Source organism: Ambystoma mexicanum, chromosome 2p (genome assembly GCF_040938575.1).
Source record: "Ambystoma mexicanum isolate Mex_15411 chromosome 2p, UKY_AmexF1_1, whole genome shotgun sequence".
In the NCBI taxonomy this organism is placed as follows: Eukaryota; Metazoa; Chordata; class Amphibia; order Caudata; family Ambystomatidae; genus Ambystoma; species Ambystoma mexicanum.
The window spans coordinates 523,781,087-523,794,266 of record NC_090923.1 but is presented as its reverse complement, the minus strand read 5'-3'; the positions used below and the strand labels follow the sequence as shown (position 1 = coordinate 523,794,266).

Sequence of the window (13,180 nt, the reverse complement as noted above, 5' to 3'; positions counted from 1 at the left end):
TTCTTCATTGTGTTTAGTTCATTATTACGTGGGCCAGGACAGATGTGGGGCATTAGGGCTAGTGTATTTTCTTGACTAGATGTACATAGTGTAAATGCAATATAAGCTACTTGGAGTGAAAACTAAGACCAAAAGCATAGTGGCTATGCTACATTTTAAATAAAATAAAATGATCACGTGACAAAATCAAATTGCTAAAAATTATATTACTGCTGCATTTTCAAGGTTCATGAGCCTTTCCAAAACAGTATTTATTACTTCTCGGTACCAAAAGCAGAACAGACTTCTTAATCTTCTCTTTACAATCAATATCCATGGAAATAGATACATAGGGAGAAGAGGGAATACGTGAGTTTATGTGGGCAGTTGGCTGAATGTCCAGACCTTAGTGTATAAAACAGTATGCCCTTTTAAAACGACCTAAAAAAAAGCTAGGGCATTGAATTCTTTTTAATGTGCATTTTAGTTTTTCTTGAAAATATGACAAGAAGCAGAACCCCGGAACAACACTCAGTGGTACATCTAGTAGGGAATGAAGAACATTATCTTGGTTTTTAAGATCGATCAACATACTTTATTATTATTGTGATTCTTCTAACGTATTTTTATAGTGCAAGCCTAGCTCAGGAGCAATAAAGCGTTTCACACGTATTAGGCAAAACATTAGTAGCTAGGATTTAACAAGCATCTTGTAAACATTAGTAATGAGTTTCACAGTACAATGTGTCATATCGATAATCTGAAGGGTGTCGTCAACCATCTGGATGGTGGCTGTTTCAGTGGTGCCCAAAAGATGGACAGACTGTGGGTTACACCAAGGTGTTGTTGGAAGAGCCCTGTCTTAATTTATTTTTTATTTAGCGCCTTAGCTACATGGAGCTTTATTCACACTTTTACTTAGCACTACTGCATTGACGCTCATTCCAAGACAGATACTCAAGTGGGACAAGCGGTTCTAAGACATTTTTTCGCTCATGACCCTTATCACATCCCACCTCCTTCTAACACTGCTCACTAGTCTATGCACAGCATGTGATTTAAGCAGATTCCACAAGCCTCAGAAGGGATACATTACTTACCGTAATCGTATTTCTGATGTTTATATCTGCTTAGAATCACATGCGCCTGCCCTTCCTCCCCTCTGAGAGAAGACGCATTGATGCTTGTAGTCTTATCTATCTGCTTGGATACTCTGTACTCATGCTACTCCTCATGCTACCTCATGTCAGAAAAAATACAATCTGAGGGTCCTACATGCGTGAGGGATCATGGATACAGTGGACGTCACACTAGGGATAGTATTACTGGCACCCCCTAGTTCGCCCCTTTTCGAGTTTCGAAAAACAAACTGTAATACTCTGCAGCTTCCACTAGAAGTCGGCCTATGCACAACATGGGAATCTAAGCTGATACATTACTCACCGTAATTGTATTTCTGATGCTTGTATTATATATATATATATATATATATATATATATATATATATATGTGTATATATATGTATGATGGTGCAGGGTAAGCACTGCGTCGCTGTCGGGAAAGGATGCCCGAGCACCACAGAAGTTGGAAACTGACCCGATTAGTATCGGGTGAAGTAGAACAAGAGAACATACTGGGAAGCCGGGGAACTGTTTGAACTCATTCAAGAAAGTAATTATAAAGATTAAGGCAGATGATCACTCCTCACACATCTTCATTATTCTTCATAGTCCCATTACTTTGGAGTCTGGGAAGCCAAGAAGATAAAGTAATAAATAAGATTGTGTAAAAGTAAAGAAAGCCTAGAAAAGATTGGTGTTTGTTGAATAGTGAGAAAGACTTGTCAGGAGAGTATACCCGGTAGTGTATGTGTATGAGAAAATAAGGGAAAACCCATACCCCTTTAAAGTTAAAGAGATTAAGAAGTATAATTCAGGGGAAGGCAAGCCCCCTGAATTTAGTGAGATGAGAGCTTTTTTCGGGTGGGGGGGATACATTGAAAGTCCTGGCAAGAGAGCAGACCAGGCAGCCTGCTGCGAGTCTGGAGACCTGCACCCAAAGAAAGAGAGAATGCAGAGAATACGTCCTGGCAGGAGAGTACACCAGGCAAGAGGATTGCAAGCTGGGGACTTGCCTCTAATCGTAAAGACATTCAAGACAACCTCTTGAAAGTGTGTGAAAACCTATGGAAAGGCACCATACCCTACGGGCTGGAAAATGGAGTTAACTATTAAGTGAATCAAGGGATAAGGAAGAATCCTTGCGCGCAAGTCTAGGTGAAGGAAGCCATACCCCCCTTGATTGGAAAATTGTCTTTTGCCAAGGAAATGAACTGAGGTTGAGAAATGAGGAAAAGCTTGTGGATTTTTAATAATTTATTCATTTGTGCACCTTTTTGGGAACTTTATGTTGAAACATTGAAGAACACTATAGACTGGCAGTTGAAAGACTTTTACCCCTGGGCACATTTAGCTTGTAATGGTCCGGATAGGATTTTGGACACATGACAGAGAACATAATTTCTTTGGACATTCTGACCCTTACATCCTTTAGTTTCGTTGAGGCAGGGAACCCCCTCCTGTGTTAGGGTAAGAGGTCTTTCTCCAACCCTTGTTTTACTTTAATAAAAGTCTAGCAATTATCACAATGCATCCGTGTCCGAGTCTTACTCCTGATTCCTTTCAGGTGATCAGTTGCTGCCCAATGCTTTTATGTTGCCCGTGAGATAGGCTAGCATACTAGTGCTGGTTGCCTTGTAGGTAAGCCACATAGCCGAGATGGGGAGCCAGTATAATTCCTGCAAGGTGGGTGTGGTAGGGTCACATTTCCTAGAGTTTCTGATGAGGCAAGATGCAGCATGGTGGGCTGCTTTTAGGTGGGTCACATAAGGAGAGGAGAGCCCTGTAAGAGGGTTGTTACTCCCATCAATATTTGGGATTACTAGAGCCTGCATAACGGCTTGGATTTCCTGAGGTGGGAGGAAGGGCGTGATCTTGCATATGTAGGGGTGCAGAAGTATGGCTCTGATGCAGTGGGGCCATGGTGGTTGGTAATGACCTTCCCTGGTATTTCCCTGCCTCAACTAAAAATACAATGGGACCTGTCAGGATGTCCAAATGAAACATCCACAATCATATGTCAGAATCCTATCTCTGTCCCTTACCCTTCATATTAGACTAAAGAAAGGTGTATGTCCTTGGTTCAGCGAAATGGTTTCCAACGTGGGACAGGTTCCTTGAGGGGATGTTGCTTATCCCCAGGTTGCAAGTGCCTTTAGAAAACAAAGTATAAAGTTCCGAATTGGAAGGTTCTTTGAAGTTACAGTTAAATCTCAAGTGATTAGGGGAATGTCTACCTTCCCCTAATTGCTTTCTGGTTTCTGGTGCATCAGCCAGGGGGAATATCTCCCGTCCCCTGGCCTTTCTCATGATTGTATTCTTCGATCCGGGTCTCAGACCGTGGTTGGCAGACCTAGTTTGCTTCCCTTTCAGGTATTGCGACAAAGAAGAGAGATTGGGCTTCCTTTCCTCACTGATCCCCATTGTTCACTTCCCTGCCAGGTGTTCTTATGACTGACTTTACTTAGGATAGTCTCTGTATATGGATATGGGTCCCAGACTCTGCGTCTCAGGTTTCCCATGCTTTTCAAATTGTCCCCAACAACACAAGTACTTTCAGGTTCAACGCTGGGTCTCCTCTGCATGGACGGAGCGTTCCATCAGCTCTGCTCAAGTTCCCGGGTTCTCTCTCTCCGTCTCTGTGCTCCCTGCGGCAGCACCACAATGGTGCCAGCAGGATGGCTGGAGGCTCTCTCCATGAAAGCTCCCTCTCTCCTGGCCTTTGGCTCCTGGGAGGATCTCTCTGGTCAGTCCTTCCTCAACAGAAATGCATTTGAGAGGAGGGAAATGATGGAGAAGGTGAGATTGAAGGGGGGGGGGGGGGAGAATACTGCTTTCTGTTTGTTTATTCATTTGTAATGAGCACCAGACCCAGGGGTATCAGGGTGCAAAGGTTACAAGGTAATACACAGCTTGGATTACAGGAATGAGTTACACATGTCAAACAGAAGTGGCACAATGATACAGATACATGAAATAAGTGAGAATCAATAAATACATAGAATATGAGCGAACATGCTATGTGGGGATAGCATAGAGTGGTCTGTAAGGAATGTGGGCAGGAGGCGGGGCCTTAGTAATCAGTTGAATTGAGCAGGGCAATGTAGTTAAGTCTGAAATTCAGGTAGGGTTGATCTTCTTTGAGTGAGGGTGGCAGGGCATTCCATAACTGGGCCGAGGTTCTCCCGAGGTAGTCGTCCCTGGTCCTGTAAGGGGTGGGTCCCTTACTATGCAATCCTCCCGCTGAGTACCACCCCCATGTGGACTATCTGGTAGCGGCCTGGCCTCCTGGGAAGGGGCTCTTTCTAGGGAAGCAGGGACGATATACCAATCTGTATGTCTTTTTCATGATGTGGTGTGTTGGAAGGATAGATTACTATCCACAATGAAGCCTAGGGATTTTTCTTCATCAGTAAGTTAAGGGTTGAACCTTCCAAGCGATTTCATCTAGCCACCTTAGAATGGGTTCCTGCTTGCAGGGATGGCACAGGAATTTGAATTCGGTCTTGGTGGAGTTCAGATTTGTGGAGGCACTTGTTATCCTAGCTTGAATGGTTTCACGCATTAACAAAGGCCACCAATACTTTTTTTGCCCTTAAACTTTAGTTACAGAAGTGTATTATCTGTGTACTGTTGTATTCAATGCTAGGTCTCCTAAAATTGATCCCAGCGGTTCCATATAGAGGTTAAAAATGACCAGGAGAGAATGGCTTTCGGATTTAAGGAGCCCATCTGGACAGGTGTCTGTCCGATGGGTGTAATGTGAATCATTTTAACATGGTAACAGAGAAGCACATTGTGTGTGCAATGAGGATGAGTAGTGTTTTGGTCAAGCATGCTGAAAGCAACAAAGAGATCCAGGAGGATGAGCAGGCAGGAGTCCTCTTATTGATAATCTGCAGGGTTTCGGCGATCACTTGAATGGTGCCTTTTTCAGTGCTGTGTTTGGGTTAGAGCGGGATTGATAATCCCAGATCAGACAGATTGCAAGTAGTTGATTAGCAACTACCTTCTTTATGACTTTGGCGATTAATGGGAAGCTTGTCACTGGCCGGTAGTTTGGTAGGCCTTCCAGGTCGAGGGTGAGTTTTTTCAGAAGTGGGCATATAAACCATGTTTTTGGGAAGTTTGGAAATGTACCCTCACTAAGGAAGGCTTTGACAACGCCTTACCGCCCTATGCGCTATTCCTTCCTCCCCTCGACGCAGGATGCCATCTCCTGCACTCAATGACTACAAGAATGCCACTGCGCCCCTCATAGTGATGCCCTGCAACACAAATCAACCTAACGACCGTCCCACACCCACAAAGCCTACTGGCCTGGCTCTGCAATATGCCCTCCTCAATACCAAATTTCTAACAGCCCACCCGCAGGATATATCCGACCTCATCTCTGCAGACAAATTAGACATCCTAGCTCTTACAGAAACCTGGCTCACCCCTATGGACGGCCCTGCCCTACTCTATTCATTGCCATCCCCATAGACTATGCCATGCTCGGATGCGACAGACCCGAGAAGAAAGACGGCGGAGTCACCATCATCTACAGAGACTCCCTCGCACTCTATACCACCCACTCCACCGCACTTCCCAACTGTGAAACCCTGTCTGCCAAACTAAAATGCTCACCCAACTCCTCCCTCCCTATGCATATCATTTACCGGGCTCCATTGCTTCCTTCGAGAACGATCTTGCACTACTCATCTCCTCCATCCTTAAGCCCTCGACGCAACTCCTCCTATTGGGTGACCTGAACTTGGTATTCAATGACCCCTCCGACATGAACACATCTGCCATAGCCACTTACCTGACTCTCCTAGGCTGCATCCAACTTAACACAGAGCCAACACATGCCCATGCAGCACTCTTGATTGGGGATCATAGAGCATAAAGGTAATATATCTGTTCTCGACAACCACCCTTGCCCTTGGTTAGACCACCATACCCACCTATTGCAACCAACCGAGGTCAGAGCATACAACACTCGACATCATGGCTTGCAATTCACGCAACCTAACCAGTAACAATCTCCTCCCCCACATCAACCTACCGCTAACGCCCACCCTCCCCCTCCTCAGGATCCCACAGCCTTGGTTGATCATTACAATGCCTTACTCCACAATGCCATCAACGTCCTGGCACCCCTCAAAGCCAAGAAATCCAAGAATCCCACACATCTCAATTCCTGGTTCACACCAGACCTTCGTACTGCACGAGCTGCAAAAAGAGCAGCCAAAGCCACCTGGCTTAAGTTCCCTACCCCTTGCAACCAAACCAACCTCTCCAAATTATCTCTTCATTACAAACAACTTTTACCTAGCTCCAAAGCTGCCAGCTACAATGACAGAATCTCCAATGCCTCCTCCCGATCACTGGAACTCTTCTCCGTTATCAGAGAATTCAAAACTTATATCTCCCCTCCATCCACAGTGCTAAAAGACTCTGCCTGGTGTAACAAAATCCAGGACATTTTCACAGGCAAAATGACACAATTGCAAACTACAATGAGGCATGTTCCTCCATCCCAGCTCCCTGGCCATCACTGCCACCAACCATTATTGCTGGCCTCAAACTTTCCCGCTGCAAGGGGGTGACATATGCCCACCGGCCCTGCTCAGAGAATGCGCTGACCCTCTCCTCCCCCTCATTGCCACCATCATTAACGCCTCCTTTGCCATCTGCACCGTACCCCGTGCCCTGAAAGAGTCTTGGATCACCCCACTTGAAAAAAAAACTCACTCGACCCAGCCATCCCCACCAACTATCGTCCATTACTCCTGAAAATCATGGATAGAATGTCATACCTACAAACCCAGTCCTTCCTAGAACACCCTCTTATCCAGGGGGGCTGGCAATCGGGCTGTCGCCCCAAGCACGGGACTGAAACAGCCCTCGTAGACCTAAAAATAAAATTAAAAAAAAAAAGTTTGATCACGCAAACGACCAGGGCACACTCGCTTCTCCATAAAAGCCACCAGCTGGATCGCCTCATTTCTAGCCGATCGATCATCACAAGTGTTCGCTGGATAAGCCTCGGCCACATCAACACCCACAGCCTGCTCTTGTCTCGCCCACCTTATACAACGTATACAAAAAGCCCCTGTTTGACTACTTCGACGCCCTGGGCATCTCGTACACAAACTATGCAGATGACATCGACATTCTCATCCCCCTCACTGGTGACTACCCCAAAGACACCCTCAAAATCAACTCTATCTGCAAATCTATCCTATCCTGGATGGCCACAGTCTCTGCCTGAACAACGACAAAACAGAACTTATCATAGGGCCCCCAGCCCATCTTGCAAAACTACCTTGAGACTTTACTTCTTTAATTATTGACAGCCACAACATTGTTGTCGCCTACTCCATTAAAACTCTTGGCATCTACCTCAACGCCTCCCTGACTATGTCCTGTTGGGTCAACCACATCACATCAACTTCTGCATATGCCACCAAGCTCATCAACGCCAGCAAACACTTTCTTACCACCTCAAACCGTCTCAAAATTGCGAGGGCCCTTGTTGGGTCAAAAATAGACTATTGTAACTCCCTACTCTGTGGCACTTCTGTAAAGAATCTTCACAAACTCCAAACAATCCAGAACAATGCGATCAGGGCCGTACCTGACTTGAGCAAAATACCATACCACTGAGGCCAGGAAAACTGCCAATTGGCTACCAGTCAAGGATAGAATCAACTTAAACATTTGCTCCCTCACTCAACCCTGCCTATTAAACGATGCCCCTCACTACCTAGCAGAGAAAATAACCAAAATCTCATCCTCAAGACCTACTAGATCGCAATATACTCACCGCCTTACCACACCCAGGTATAAATGGTCTACAGCAGGTGGAACCAGCTTCCTCCTACACTTTGGAACAAGCGATTCCCCACCCCCCTCCCCATCTTCAAAACGAACTGTCCTACAAACACATTCAGAAAACAGCTCAACACACACCTTTTCAACTGACCCTCCTCCTAGCCCCCTCCGCTATCTCGCTGGTTCTAGTACCTAGATGCCAGAAGACTTTGTGGGCTATTATAAATGTATAAATAAATAAAGATTATCCTAGTGAGTCGTTAGAGTAGGACCAATAAGTTTAAGGATGATGGTCAGAACAATGTCATCTGTGTACGAGGTCAGTTATAAGGATGCAAGTGTGTGAATGAGGTCTTCGGGTGAGAGAAGTTGGCCCAGGATTTAATGGCTTGTGGAGGAGTATGCTATGGGTATTCAAAGGATTTGGAGTCCTCGATGTGCAGAATGTCTTGTTGATAACCTATTTTTTTTCATACACATTTACAAATATAAAACTAATTTCTCAACATAACCTTCTCAACCATTATACTACACAACATCAATAACCATTTACATTTACTTCATAAAGGTCATACAAGATAAAACAATTAAAATGTTCCTTCCTTTCTATATGGGCTGTAATTCTAGTTTCCCTAAGTACCTTATTGTGGCCAAGTTCAAGCATATCTTTTGTCCACTAAATATAATTGACCACACATTCTGTTAATATCCGAAATTCACAAAGATGTTTATGGAAATACTCAGTTCTTCGAGCCTTCAAACTTTCACATTCAACTAGTAGACGTTTGAGTGTTTCTCTGTCCTGTTTCATTACAACATCTACAGGAGGCATCAATGGGAGTACGGGATCACGAGGCTGTCACAGACGTGGTTGGCCACAAGTCAAATCTCATTGTATCTGCTCTAAATAACTGATCCAGAAACTTCATTGAATACAGAGGAATAGTATTCACTTTAACAGCAAAATCTCCAGTATTAAATACCTTGTACTTCATGCACTCCTCTCTAGTATTAATCCAGTCATAATCCCACCATTTCAATTTTGCTTTCACTGGGTTCAATATTAACAATTCTAGATTTATATCGCTGATTTCATTATCTCACAGCAAGTATTGTGCCAGGTAGCCAAAGATTCTTTACCTTTCAAACCGGATTCAATAGCTGTCAGCAATGATGTCTGGTAACGGTCTTCAGCTTTGCATTTTGCCTATATCATCAGGGCGTTCCAATTTACTATTGCCCGTAAGGAGTTCCAATTCAAATCTTACGACGTGTATTGGAAAAGATCTCGGAATTGGCAATATGGCTTTCCAAAAATAACCCTCAAAGAGATTACAATCTGGCTGGGACTCTGGGAAATTGGTATGCGCTCCGTAAATTACCACGGGTACTACCTTATCTTTGTAAAATGTAATCACTGGTATGTAAGAATATTTCCCATATTTTGCTTGTAGAATTTCGTATGTGAGGCCAAAGCTTGTATTTTATGCCTTTCATTGTGATACGGGATTTCATTTTTTGTGTCGCTAACTATTTGGCCTAGGTACTTATACTCATGGTTTATCTCCATGTTACACCCACTAACCATCCAATTGAAAGCATGTCTTGATTTTAAATTCTTACAGTGCCGTTTCATGATGTTCGATTTGCTTACATTCATTTCTAACATGTTTGCTTCTGCATATTTGGTTAAATGTTGGAGTTGCCTTTCCAGGCCTTTCGGTGTGAGAAAACAGATGTGTACGCGGATGTAGCATACCCAATTTAGGGGGGAAAGTATGGTAGTTATTAAACATGGCATTCATATCTTTGATGTAAAAATGTAAAAGCGTGGCAGCAAGTATGCAGCCTTGCTTTAGACTGCGATTTGTTGGAATTGACTGTGAAAAGGAATCCTTGTTGTGTCAGTTTGATCTGGACCGACGTATCCGAGTAATACTGTTGTAATGTATGTAAGATGTAGCTCGGACACCCTGCTTCCGACAGCTTTTCCCGCAGATACGATGTACCAAGGCCAACAACAAATCCAGATTGGTGTGGATCTGTTAGCTTTGCATACATAAGCCACTCTTTTAGGATGATCCTTGCATGAAGCTTTACCAGAATGTCCATAAGTGCCAATGGACGGTAGTTTACAGGTAACCTCCTGTCGCCTTTCTTGTATACGGGTACAATAATAGAGCATTCCATGAATATGGGATCCAACCTGTAGTTACGATGTATAGATTAAAGAACCTATTGATAGCCTCCTGGGATGCTGGTACCTCTGGATCTGGTGTGAGGTTTGAACAGTGTTTGACTGCTGCAAAAGGGACTTTGCTCCTAGTAAAGGCTGCAATAATGGCAGTGAAATAAGTAGGGTTGGCCTCGTTTATCAAGGTCTAACATGTGGAATTGAAAAACTTGAGGCATAGAAATACCTCTTATTTGTGAGCCTCAATCCAGGGTTTGTTGGGAGCTCTAATGGACCTTTTGTTGATAGTTCTAGAGTATACCATAGAGTAGACAGTTTGGTTCTTGTGCAGCCCAGTTTTTTTCCAGAGTAAAATATTTGCCAATTCATTTGTGGTTTGGTTAAAGGTTTCCAACAGTTGGGTGCTTGTTGGAGGGGTAGAAACTGTTATTCAGTATCTCTACTGGAAGGTTTTTGAACAGGCGTTTGGCCACTAAGGGGGACATTTTGCCCCACGTGGGATGTCTGGGAGTTTGCCACGCTCGAATGACATGCATGTATTTAGAGATTGAAGTCTTGCACAAATATCCAGAAGAAGAATAAACATCAGGAATCCACTTGATCTACAAAGCAGATGGCAGGGCTAACCTGTGATAACTGGACACAGTGACAGGACATGCCAAAAGTGGATGAAGAGAAATCGGCAGTCGTGCAACATGACCTGAAGACCCAGGAGGGATTGGGCCTGAAAAAGACAGCAATTGTAGGAGAGTCTAGTAGTGACAACCTGCTATCCAAAAGGCCAAAACAGCAAGCCAGTTGAGCAAAAGAAGTTGCAAGGCAGGGTACATCCACAATGCACAGGCACCAAAGGAGAAACCTCTAATGCTGCAGAATGGACCAGACGACCAGGTTTCAATCTGTTCAAAACTTGTGAAATAACAAAACACAATATTAATTGAGGAAACATGGCAATGGCTTAGGTTCATGACAGCTGCTTGAATCTCCTGGATTTAAATTTTGTTGATTATTAATAATGTACTCCCTATTTTGAGAATATTTGCCTTCCTTTGTAGAGTACAAATGTCTGTTATGCTTTTTATCTGTAGGGCTTGACAGTACATTCTGGAGAAAATCATAGGTCGATAGGCTCCAATCCCATTGTTTACTATTTTGGTTACATCTATTTTAGTGACCATTTATTTCATGTAATCCTCGTTAAAATGGAAAAATTGAGACCATTGCAAGTGCTTCTCATCAACCACAAAGTAGAAAAGTGCCATTATTGCAGCATCTTTTGTATGCACACACTTATGTTTTGAGGAGACATTGGTAGTGTTCATCAATTATTTAATATTACCACCCCTGTCTGTGCTTGAAGTCCTGACTTCAAGGTATCGCCATCTAGATGAAGCTGATCCTCAATCACATTTTGCACTTCAGTTCAAGCGAGGACATTTAATCAGGCACTGAGGAGATGGGAAAATATATCCAAGAAAAGCTTTGGTCTCAAGTCTTTGCTCATATCCATAGCAACCTGCATGACTCCACGTTGGCCACGAAATCGGAGAAATACATTTTAATTGCAAAACCCTATTCATTATATATTCAGCTCATGAAACCATGTACCTCCATGAGCCATGCATACTGTTGATGGTCTGGAACATTGCAGCTTGCATCTTAAAAAACAAATCGGGAACTAGATTCCAGTCTGACATGGTTGCTCCATCACTCCCCTCTAAGTTCTATAAGTATATGACCTGTTAGATTTTTCTGCCACTGGGTTAAATCACGGGAAAGGAAGACGCAAGAATTAGGAAGCATCTTCCTTTACACTTCGACTTAAAATAGCTATTTGAAAAAGGAGATTTCGGCATAAGGACTGGCAAAATCACAAACATGGACCCCTGCATCCATCAACAAAGTCTGCACCATGCTTCTTTATGAAAATATTTGCATACATTTTTGACACTTAGGTAGTTCCCTTGACCAACGCTTTGGGCTCATGAACAAAACACTGTTCAGCAATCCTACATTTTGGTGTATTGAAAAAACAAATGTCGATTCTGTCTGCCACATGATCTCAACAAAATTAGAAGTACTGCTTGTATATGATTGAAGCACAAGACCTTAAAGTGGGAAGCATACGGTACAGACTCAAGCTATGTAACTGCATCATTATCGATTGAAGACTCTGCAGATGTCAAGGTGTTAGCTGACGCCTAGGTAGCCTCCCGCAGACTGTTCAACTTGAGTCCTCTCCTCTGTGGCTCCTAACAAATGGGTGGAAGGATTGATGCCTAGACACAGGGATACTCCCAACAGGTGAAGAGAAAAGACAAATGGAAAGCTAATCTCCAGAAGGCTCACATATGGGTGCCATCTTCTGCTCAAAAGAAAGTTAAGCACATGAGGGACTGTTCAGAAACAGAATGCCTGTAAACAAATGTTTCATTATGCACAGAAACAAAACCATGGCTCGGATCCTTTGTGACTGAAAGCGACACTTTCAGGTCAGATAAAGAAGGACATGACTGTGCCTGAAAGAAACAGACCTGGTCAGTTTGACACAGAGTGAAAATTAGATGGTGCCATGAGCTTTGCTGCAACAATGCCAAAAATACATCGGCTGAGCATTCATCTGCGTTTTCAATGATACCAAGGCTACATGTACGCAGTAATACTATTGCACTGGAAGAGTAGAAATGCTTCCCAGGAGAGAGGCGCATAGTGTCTGATATGAAGCAATTATGGACTCCACATACGATATAGAGCACCCACCAGTGGTCGAGGTGTATGAAAAGTAGTAGTGGAACTATGTTCCCTGCTGGCCTGCACCCACTCCCCACAAACCCCATCACCACGTCCCCTCCAACACACAATACAAACCCCCAAACACTCGCACCTGCTGTTTAAGGGACACTGAAAGTGCAAGTTTCAACTTCTTCCTACACTTTTATTTTAAAACGAAACCATTCCGGAACAGTTTCTTTTTAAAATAAAAGTATAGGTGCTGTAAAACGTAATTTAAAAAAGTAGAGGAGCACCGCTCACTTCGACCACTGGCACCCGCTCCCATTGTCCCGA

The 13,180-nt window shown here is 43.6% G+C and overlaps 1 protein-coding gene across 5 annotated transcripts in view; it reads left to right on the top strand.

Moving 5' to 3' along the window:
• The window catches only part of RAF1 (Raf-1 proto-oncogene, serine/threonine kinase), a 1,232,906-nt gene that overhangs the window by 457,634 nt on the left and 762,092 nt on the right, over positions 1 to 13,180 (top strand). The gene's annotated exons all lie outside the window — the stretch shown is intronic.